Genomic DNA, 11,465 nt, shown 5'->3' with positions numbered 1-11,465 from the left:
TCGATATGTAGGCTGCGGATCAGGGATCGAACCACCAACCCTTCAGTTGGGGGGCACCCCACTCTACCAACTGAGCCACAGCCGCCCCTGTACGAGAATTGCTGGTAGAGAAGTTTATAAGAAACCCTATTTTAAAATAATAGTCAAGTTAGTGGAGTGGGCACTGGGGTGCCCTCACTGTCACGTCAACTTGCTGCTGAGATACAAACAGGTTGTGTGTCAGAAGAGGCAAGCGGGAGGGGGGCGGGGGATAGACTGATCATCCCGTGTGCAGTCATCTACTTGAATTTGTTTACGTCACGTGACTCCGGTTGATTGACGGGCAAACGGACGGTGTTGGCAAAAGATAATGATGTGGAGTCTTCATCTTCATCATGGATCAAAGTAAAAGACCAAATAAGCCATCAGGTGCCCAGTTCAGAAAAAGAAGAAAAGAAGAAGAGGAGAAACGGGCCAAAGATAAAGGTATGCTGATTTCCATGAGTGACGTGAGTGACGGTAGGCTATAGGCTATTTATTAGCCTCTTGCTGATATGTTGCTATTAGCCACACATGGACCGCCTCTGACCACTGTAGCACTTTGATTAAAAAAAAAGAAATAGTAATCTTTCTGAAATCATGCAGGTTGTTCTCATTCACAGTTCATAGTTATACCTACGAAAAGTTATCCACTCTAATTTACAAATAATTGTGAGCCAGTAGACACAGCTGATCACAAAGCATTGTAGTTTGTTATGGGTAATGGGTCGACCTCTAGTTTCCATAATAAGTATGATGGGGGAAAGGGAGGAAATGCAAAGATCGAGAAAGTTTCCTTTACCTGAGTGGAAGGGTCAAGTAAACCAGAAATCATTGTTATTTTAAGTTAGCCTGAATAAAGATTTAGGTGCCTAAACCTAGCCACGTTGTTCCGTTTCACGTATTAAAAACTGCAAAATCATGCAATGCACAACCTTAAATAGAACTGTGACTGTGTATATGTTCATGAGAAGACATTGAATCATAAAATAAAGGACAATGTAAAACAAAGTGCATTACATTTTCTATTTTAAAAGGTGCCTCAATACCAAGAAATCATCCAATTTCCGCATGTATTGCATGTACTTTATCTGTGTTGAGCACATGGAGACCATTTCCTCCTGGATAGATGCAATTTAACATAATTTTCCATGCCAAACTCTCATTTGATTAAAGCATAAGTTATAAGCACTAGCTTTAAGAAAAGCGATAAAGGCAGGTACTTGGGATAAATGGACAATAAAACGTCCAATCTGCACCCAACTACTGTTTATCTGCAGGTAGTGTTCAGTACTTTTAGTCCCGTAAACTTCACTTCCTTATATACAGTTCTAATAATGCCTGGCTCCAAACCACATACTATATTCTCTTCATTTCCTATGCTCCCCTTCCTTTGAGCCATTTATTCCCATTTAAGCCTCCTACTATCAGTCCAGTCTGTTCTCATCAAACCCGCTGTAACCCTAATCTGAACTGACTGTCCGCTCTCGCTCTCCGCCTGTCCCCGCCATACTCTGATTCTCTTTTCGCTCTGTATCTCCATCTCTGGGAAACCTCCGTCTCCTCCTCTAAGCCAGAGATATGTGATGACGCCATTCAGGACCAGGGCACGTGTGACCTTCAGAAAAAACGAACAGATTCCCCCGTCCATCAGATTTTTTTCTACTATAATCGCACTTGACTGTAATTGTCTTTACTTTGTTTCTTGTAGCTGTCTCAGGAAAAGAAGGATAACCCCTGACCCCTACTCTCAGGTACGTTTGCTGTCTCAGCAAGCATTTAAAACCTGTGATAGCTTTTGACAGATGTCGGCTGGGCTGCTGCTACCAACGTCGCCCTTTGCCTCAGGGATGACACCCTCCGAGACTGAGTGGCACACACATGCAGTGATGCCTTAAGTTGTCATCCAAGTGGTAAATTTGTGACAGTGTGGGTGTCTGGGAATTATACCCTCTGTTTTTCTCTTTGTGCCTCACTATAATGTATACAGCTCTGGAACGCTATAGAGAGCAGACAAATAATGTTGCATCTCTTTATGTTTACTGGCCTGGAGGAAAGAAAACCAGGCAGAATAGAAACCTGTATGAATTACTCATGAGTGTAAAGTGCATGCTTTCCCTCTCTCTCTCTCTCTCTCTCTCTCTTTCTCTCTCTCTCTCTCTCTCTCTCTCGCTTCACTCTTCATTTTCATTTCCTCTTACTGTTTTTTTCTGCTCCTTTTCGCCATCTTCTTTATTCCTGCCGTGTGTCCTTGCGGAGTCTTTCCCAGACGTGTCCTCTCCGTCCAGACAGTGAACTAATTTCTGTGAAAAGGTAGACAAACAGACTCTCACACCCGCACACATGCACAAAACTGGAGCATATTACCCAGAGGTGCCCTCTATGATGGTTAATCAACAGACAATTGGTGTTTACATAAATCATCCAGCCGCTCTGTGCTGCATTTAAATACAGTCTGACAGTAAAAAAAAGACTCAAAGTCGGTTTAGTGAGACGTCAATTTAAAAGCTTCTTTATGTGCTGGCAGTAAGTTTATAGAAGACTTTCACAGAAACATAAAACTGACTGTTGTTCTGTTATTGCCTCTTCATCCCACATTGCACCGTGTCTCCTAAAAAATTTCATTTCTAAACTGTTTTTAGACCAAATACAGTTTGTCTTTGAGGAAACCTAATTGCTGCCTGGATTATATTCACCGCCAACGTTTCCAGTCCAGGAAGTGTCACATTCATTTACCAAGCTCAGGACTTTGACACTGGAGACGAGGCTTTGCAGAGGTACCGTGTGGTTAGGTTTAGGTATTTAAACACTTTGGTGAAGGTCAGGTAAGGACTGGGTGTTGCCCAACAATTGGTCCTGCCTGTTAAATATTTAACCAACCGGAATGATCTTCCCCTAAGCTTGACTAATTGTTTTAACTTGCCAAAATAAAACCAAACAAATTGTTAACAATTCTATAGTTGCCACAAGCAGATATTATTGGAAAAAACTAGATGTGTGTATTACGATGGATGCCATTATCTTCATCTTTCCTTGTTTCTGTCGTCCCTGTACTGTTTCTCTGTGAGAGGTGAAAATCACAGAATTCACTGATATAATTGGACGTGATGAAAATGCATGTGAATTAATTGATTGGTAAATCTGAATGTGAATAATAAATAGAAAAATTATCAAATAGTTTGATTCATTTAATTCTGATTTTTCTGATTTTCTGATTTCCAATTCATTCCTTTTTTAACACTTATCTATCTTTTTTTAAAATCCTTTTAATATTATTATTTTCCACACGTGAGGCCACTTCCATTAAATGATAATGGGCAATTTGGGGTTGTGAATAATGATAAATATAATAAAATTATGAAACATGGCTCTGTACTCATCACATCATGACTATTTTAATCAAATCACTTGATAATGTATCATGCTATTCTGACTTTCATGTATTTTACCTGTTCATTTTTCAATTCATGTGCATTTTATTCATCACCTCCATTTTTATCCATTCATTTTTGTCATTTCCACCACTATTTCTTTAATAAAAGCCAAAAGATACACAAAAGGAATGCTGAATGGTGAGAAGGCGTAGAGAGAATCACAATACTATAATGAGTGTCTAGAGAGAGAGAACACCAGGTACCTCTACCTGTTTTTCCTCATTCAATAACTCTTATTCAAGAGTTACATGGTGTGAAAACACATGTATACACATGTGCATTCACACATACACATGCTTCTCCTGAGCTACCCTAGACTAATGGAAGTTATGTTCAGTGGACCAAGAGGCTGTTGTTTGCGCTACAAACCTCAAATTGATTTGCTTATTGGATATCTGATTGTATTGTTCTCAATTCAGTCATCCCAGATGAGAGAGCCATTGAAATTCAAAGCTAATAAAACACAATTGGAAACACAGAAACCTCACTTTATAATCACCTACCAATGTTCCCCAGAGGGATATGAGGGTCGATTTTTAAAGTGATTTTTCATTGACGCGTAATGGGCATCGGCTGAGCAATACCACAACCTCTCATGCTCTTCTAGCAGTGTAGGTGTGTATATGTTCCCTTCCATCAGTATGATGCAACCTGAGCTTGTCTATTGAAGCAGTGACAGCAACCAAGCACGCAGAATGCAGTTAAAGTCCTCCATGTGTCCATGAAAGTCAATATGGTTGACAATAGAGAAAAAACTAGAATAACTCCCTCTGGGTTGTAATCCTCCACCAACAGAGCCAAGTTGCAGTTTACATCCATGTCTGTTCAGACTTCTATGAAGCCACAACAAGCTATAAATTCCAGAGGTTTCACACACACACATGTTCAACCCAGGACCACAGAAGATCTTAACAGTCACAGTTTCAGCGTGGAGATCCAAGGTTTCGGTTCAGTGTCCGAGCAAAAGTGAATATTTTCAGAATGTCTATTCCTGAGTGTTAAATAATGGCCAAAGAAGCATTTTTGCAGAACTTTAAGATGTCACAGTGAAGTTGACCTTTGACCTTTTGGATACGAAACATCATCACTTCATCATTTTGTCCTATTAGACATTCATGTGAAATTTGGTCATAATCATCATATGAATTACTGAGTGAAGATCAAAATGTGTTTTGTGAGGTTCCATTGACCTTGACCTTAAATCTTCAAATTCCCTCCCCCTTAGGCTTTCCTGAGATATTGCATTCACGAGAAAGGGACTGATAGACATCACGAAAAAACATAACGCTTCCAGCCAAAGTGTTTTCCAGCACGCAGGCACAAAAAGAAAGGAAGGAGAGCTGGTATTAAAGTCTGCAGACTTTTTTTTAAGATATCATTGATTAGAAGGTGAATCCAGAGACACGTTGGTGAACCCCATTTATCTCCACATTTTATCACATCCTTCATCATCTAGATCTGTTATCTGTTCAATAGCCTTTCACAACAATCTCATTATCATTTCCTATTTCTCTCATGTGCCATTGATTCGCCTGTGCAATGAATTGTCATAACTTTCCATAAACCGTTGTCGTTTTTCATCAGCATGCCGTCCAAGCAAACAGTCTAAAATGTGTTGGACAAACACTTACAATAACAAATTGTCCTGTGTTGGGTGAGGACAGCTAAACAGCCATCAGTATGGGGGAAAAGCCCATAAAATCACCCCTTGATAGATCACTGGGGTGTGCTTGGCCAAGGCAGACGCACAGGATTTTAAAGGCGAGAGTGGGGGGGGAAAGCCTCTAAGGAGATGGATTGAGAGCAGAGACTGGTGGGTATGATGGAGAGAGCAAACAGGAAAAGTGCCGATGTGCCGAGCAGACAGATGGATGGAGTCTGGCTGGGGCAGGAAACTGCCCCAGCCTCTACACCAAAATGTGTTGTGCCATTAAAGTCGCCGGAGGGTTGTTTTCATGCTGCAACAAAAAAAGTTGTATCGCTGATACTATTGTGGCAGAGAGGAAAGGCTGGCATAGCTGGAGTTTTAGCACAGTCCCTCTCCACTTGTCTCCACTGTGAGAGACAGAAGCAGCAGGCATCTGAATCACCACTACATGATGATTTCCGCTCTCGTGATGCTTTTAAGAGCGTCCCTCTTTTTATCAGGATGCTCTTTACAACACCGCCTGCTCTTATCTGCTAAAACTCATTGTCAATCTAATTACTCGGACCATCTGTAAAGTGGTTGTGTGATCAGTGTGATACAATACCAGTAGGGAATGAATGAATGAGATGAATGGGCGCTTCTGAAATGAGATTTGAGTGTATAATATATTAGATAAGTCTAACCGCAGCAAGCTGCATGGAGACTTTTATCCAGAATATTTTTCCCGTGTCAAATTCAGCGACACAGATAATGCTCTGAGTGCACTGTTTCAAATGCATTGTATCAAATGAGTCCATGGTTTGTGTGTGCTTTGTGTGTGGAGTGGCTTATCAGTGTCTGCATTTGTGAATGTGCATGTGTGTCCTAGGGGTGTTGAATAAGTAATGCAGAGGCGCCTAATGAAAGATAATGTCTAGTTAATGATCTGTCAAAATGAAGTGTTTGCTCATTGAGGAAGGGATCATCCCAGGCTTTAATTTCCACCCTGTGACTCATATTGGAGGATATTACTTCTTTGTAGAGAAAGTATATACACACACACATTCACATGTACATATATACCCACACATACAGTATGCAAACACAGCACACAAACAAAAAATACAAAAGCATTTCAATGCATCGTGTATTATGCGGTGGCTGAGCTCGGGTGCCAGTGAAAGCGCCGGTTTGTTTGTGTATATACTGAGAAGTGCTGAAGCGTCTCATCAACCACTTCAGCTGCCTGCGGATTAACAGAGGAGATGGAAACAGAACACAACAGCCAAACCACCCATAAATGGCCATCTAGCCAACAGCTATGGAGGGAGGATTAGCCTCTGCTTTATTCGCCACACATCGTTGTCAGGAAGAGCTCTTACCACTAATCTTGGTGGCAGCTTTTCTCCTTAGTGGGGCCGAGCCGCTACGGAATCATTCTGAATACTTGAAGTAATGAGTGTTGATGTGGTTTACTGTGGAGATCTGCAGCTCAAACTTGAACAAAAACAATACACAATCAGGTAAGAGAAATGAATGAGTCTTTGAATGAAAGCTGACTTTTAAAAGCACTCACACACAAACACACACACACTGAAAAGTCTCATTGGTTCAAGCTGAGATGTGCACAGGCAGATAAGCAATGATGAGTCAAACACACACACATATATACACACACAGCTCCAAGCAGGGAGAAGAATTGCAGATAAAAGAGGTCAGACATAAGTCAGGGCGCCATTTAATGGTAGAGAGAAACAGAAATGGAATCTTGTCAAATTCGACACCACATGGGAAGAGAGACGGCTACATTTACAATAGAGATTGGCTGAGCTTGTCTGTCTGTGCACGTGTGGTTGAGGATGACTTGCATATATTTATAAGACATCGTTCGACCACAAATACGCAAATAGTTAGATAAACATTTTGTGGTTTAAAGCAACATCACAGCATGTAAAATTGGTATATTTATGATTTATTGTGTGAGTGGCCCTCATTTATCAAATGAGCGTAGAAACGACTGCAGATCTGAGTGTATATTTCATCTTACGACAGGGTTCACGTTAGCCTGGGTATACCCATACTGCCTTGCGCACTCGATTTAGTTTCGAACTGCCAAGGGGTCTGGAAACTAAAGCCGTTTCTTAGCCCTGTTTTAGGGATACAATCACAGAACGGGAGGGACAGCAAGACGATAACATGTACTATTCAACAGATGGAAGCTTGTAGTTTTCTTACAGATCCAACATGGCTGCAGCAGACGCAAAACTCTCTTTCGATCTCGCTGTAGACGGCGTTTTAAAGAGTTTAGAGCGAAAGTTGATTTTAAAAGAAGAACAACGTTTGACTTAACACTCCTGTTTCACCACGAAAAAGGATGTTTTAGCCTTGCTTCCGACAGGATTTGGCAAAAGCCTAATCTACCAACTAGCCCCGCTACCGCTCACTGCTGTAACGCAGTGAGAGGGAGAGGGAGGGAGAAATAAGGCGTGAAAATAAATAATCTTGCAGAAAGCGAGAACTGGAGAAGCAAAGCAGCAAGCAACACTCTCACAGACACACACACACACACACACACACCCCAACACTGCCGGTAGACTGTGAGCTGAAACTACAGAGCAGCCAGAGCCAGAACATGCTGCAGAAAAACGTTGCAGAAGCAGAATTGAGCATTATAGTCTCAAAGTAGAGATGGGCTAGTCTGGCTATGTAAACCATAGATGTAAACATCAATTTCTGTCGCTCTAAATACGTCATCTGGTATAACTGATACGATTGGCTAAGAGCTACGTACAGATGCTTTTGATAGACATTCGTAGCGCCCAATAAACGGCTCTGGAGGATCGTAAACCACGCCTCCTCTACCGAGAAATGAACGGCTGGTTTCCAGACTAATCTCATTTGTGATTAGTCTGGTGTTAGCGAGGCTAGGTTCACGTGGGATTTATCAAACAATTGTATCTCTCCAATCACAGCGTAAAAATGATCGGCTGTTGATAAATGTGGTGGCTCAAAATGAGCGTCATTTAAATGTCACGCCCTAATATATACCTGACACCGAAGGACGCAATACGGCAAAAAAGGGGATTCCCCCCCCCCCTAAACCCTAAACTTTATTAGCAAAGTGCACCATTACAAATAACAAAAGGGGCAATATAGACATATTACAGAAATACACAGGGACAGAGGTTTATGAAATAAAAGTACTTATAAACTCAAACAAGTTCAGTGAATATTTTACATTTGGAGCACAGACTTAGAAGTTTTCACAGCTTTTTGGCTGAAGGAGGTAAACAATGTTTTAAAGTAAGTTTTAATCCAGCTGCAACAGAACAAGCTGGTTTTGTTTGGCAGATTAAAAAGTGCAAAGGAAGGAAATCAGTGGTGCTGTCAGCAGAGTAGCGGACCATTAAACTCCCGGCGAAGTTTGAGTAATTCATTTCTACATCATGATTTCAGTCAGACAACTCACGTGATACAAAATGTGTTTATTGGACAATAAACATAGATTAGATTTGGCGTCTAGGCTCCGACTAAATCACTCCTCAGCAGTTACATGAGGTATTGAGGAGTGATGCAATAAATCCCCCAGTCAGAGCCTACAGGTGGATGCTGGGGTGGTGGTGGGACTGAGAAAGCAAGCGGCAGTACAGATGTAGCAGCAGCATAGGCAGGCAGAGGAGAGCGAGGATTACTCTCATTTTAAATAGAGCGCCAGATTGGATAGAGGGTGTGTTTTAGTGGAGGATGTATGAGGAGTGGGGCATGTCATGTGTATGGCAGCACAGCTCGAGTTGCCTGCCTGAACTAGCTCGCAGGCGTCGCTCCATTTCAGTCAGACAACTCACGTGATACAAAATGTGTTTATTGGACAATAAACATAGATTAGATTTGGCGTCTAGGCTCCGACTAAATCACTCCTCAGCAGTTACATGAGGTATTGAGGAGTGATGCAAAAAAATCCCCCAAAACCAAAAGATTTAGAGCCTAGCGCTGATGTTCTATGTGAGGACCCGGCACCGCCGCCATGAGGCCATGCCTCAAGAGCACATTGGCTGCAAGAGGAATATGCTATCTAGTGCAACTGCTATGTGTGACCTGGCACCGCGCCGTGAGGCCATTCCTCAAGAGCACAGCGGCTGCAAGAGGAATATGCTAACTAGTGCAACTGCTATGTGTGACCTGGCACCGCGCCGTGAGGCCATTCCTCAAGAGCACAGCGGCTGCAAGAGGAATATGCTAACTAGTGCAACTGCTATGTGTGACCTGGCACCGCGCCGTGAGGCCATTCCTCAAGAGCACAGCGGCTGCAAGAGGAATAAGCTATCTATTGGGACTGCTATGTGTGGGCCCGGCACCAGCCACCGTGAGGCCATTCCCATAGAGCACAGCGGCTGCAAGGGGAATATGCTATCTAGTGCAACTGCTATGTGTGGCCTGGCACCAGCCGCCGTGAGGCCATTCCCAAAGAGCACAGCGGCTGCAAGGGGAATATGCTATCTAGTGCAACTGCTATGTGTGGCCTGGCAACCGCCGCCGTGAGGCCATTCCCCAAGAGCTCAGCGGCTACGAGGGGAATATGCTACCTACTGGAATCATTAGGCCATCTGGCAAATATTAACGGTGAAAGCAGAGTCCTTAAATTCAAAACAGCACATGCACAAACTATGAGATCAATGATCCAGCAAACCACCTGATGCAGTAATGAAATTAGGCGGGGATTAGCTGCAAATATCTATTCTTTGAATATGACCAGGTTGCAGGAACTCAAGAGCTTTTGAGCACGCAGGCTCTCATTCTTGTTAAACCTGAAATGTCATTAGTACACTGAGGATCAACATCTGCCCATAATTTTTAATGTTGAGATGGGCAGATGATGCTGCAGATGTAGCTGCCATTCTTAAAGAATGAGGAAAGTATCGTTCTGGAGGTATTCCACAGTTCAGGCATAGATTGTGCAGCTTCGATGAGAACCAGGATCTTGTCGGAGGTTTGGTCCACCAGTGATGAACAGAGGTGCTGAAGGATCCGTCGAGAAGTGAAGACTCAGGTATTCATCATGGAAGAAAAGGACAGAAGGTGAAATTAGTTTCTTGCAAGGATAATGTGAGTTGAAAGAATTTGATCTAGTAGTATAATTGCCACGCCTTAGAAACCCATAGAGCCATTAGAAAAATGTATTCTAGCATTGAATATCATATAGTAAAACGACATTCCTTTGACCTTGACATCAACCTATGCACCATTGAAATAGATAACAGCAGTCTTGGTCATTGCCTGAGGATGGGCCTTTTAAGGCCTTTGAGAAGCAGCTGAAGTGAGGGATTCCCAAGAATGCTCTGGGAGGCTGGGTTTTGGCATCTTATATGGCACTGAAACCCTGCTAGCATGCTATGCTACTTGCACTTGCAGATGGCACGATCCTAATAAAAATACAATGAATACCAAGCTATGGAGATCTTTATAGGTACAGGACTAAGGAGGAGGCTGGTGCAGAAAGAAGAAATACAAGGCTGAATCATGAGCTCTAATGGAGCTTTTGGTTAAACCAAGTCTCATATGTTTGGTGCAGAACATGCTATCTAGTGCAACTGCTATGTGTGACCTGGCACCGCGCCGTGAGGCCATTCCTCAAGAGCACAGCGGCAGCAAGAGGAATATGCTAACTAGTGCAACTGCTATGTGTGACCTGGCACCGCGCCGTGAGGCCATTCCTCGAGAGCACAGCGGCTGCAAGAGGAATAAGCTATCTATTGGGACTGCTATGTGTGGGCCCGGCCCCAGCCACCGTGAGGCCATTCCCATAGAGCACAGCGGCTGCAAGGGGAATATGCTATCTAGTGCAACTGCTATGTGTGGCCTGGCACCAGCCGTCTGAAATACTTCAGAGGTTGGATTTGCTTAATCGAGAGTCAGCTGATAGAATGGAGGGCATGGCATGATGGAGGGCTTGGCCTTGAGGCATATAGTTTTGAACTTCATAGCATCAACTACATAATTCCAATGACCAGAGATGAAGGTAGCTCACAATATGAAGATATTAAAATTGCATGACTATGTTAAACATCGCATGAGACTGTTTAATGGGTATTTAAGAGCAAACCTTATTGATTATTTCCACTGTAGGAGCATTGTTGCAGAATGCTATGATTGCTTTCTTGTACCTATACTACCCCACAGTAAATGTGCGATGGAGATATGGTATGCTCATAAAGAGCCTTGGATTTAAGTGGTTACTGAGGGACTGATTTTAGTTGACCAGGCATCTGCAAACCACTCATATTGAAGAATTCCCCCAAAACCAATTGAAGGAGCTGCATCGGCCTGAGAGAATTTGAAGACTCAATGGACATTGTAAAAGAACGAAATGCTGTTCCATTTTCACATAG

Source organism: Centropristis striata, chromosome 20 (assembly GCF_030273125.1).
Source record: "Centropristis striata isolate RG_2023a ecotype Rhode Island chromosome 20, C.striata_1.0, whole genome shotgun sequence".
In the NCBI taxonomy this organism is placed as follows: domain Eukaryota; kingdom Metazoa; phylum Chordata; class Actinopteri; order Perciformes; family Serranidae; genus Centropristis; species Centropristis striata.
Note: the sequence above shows the minus strand (reverse complement) of the source record.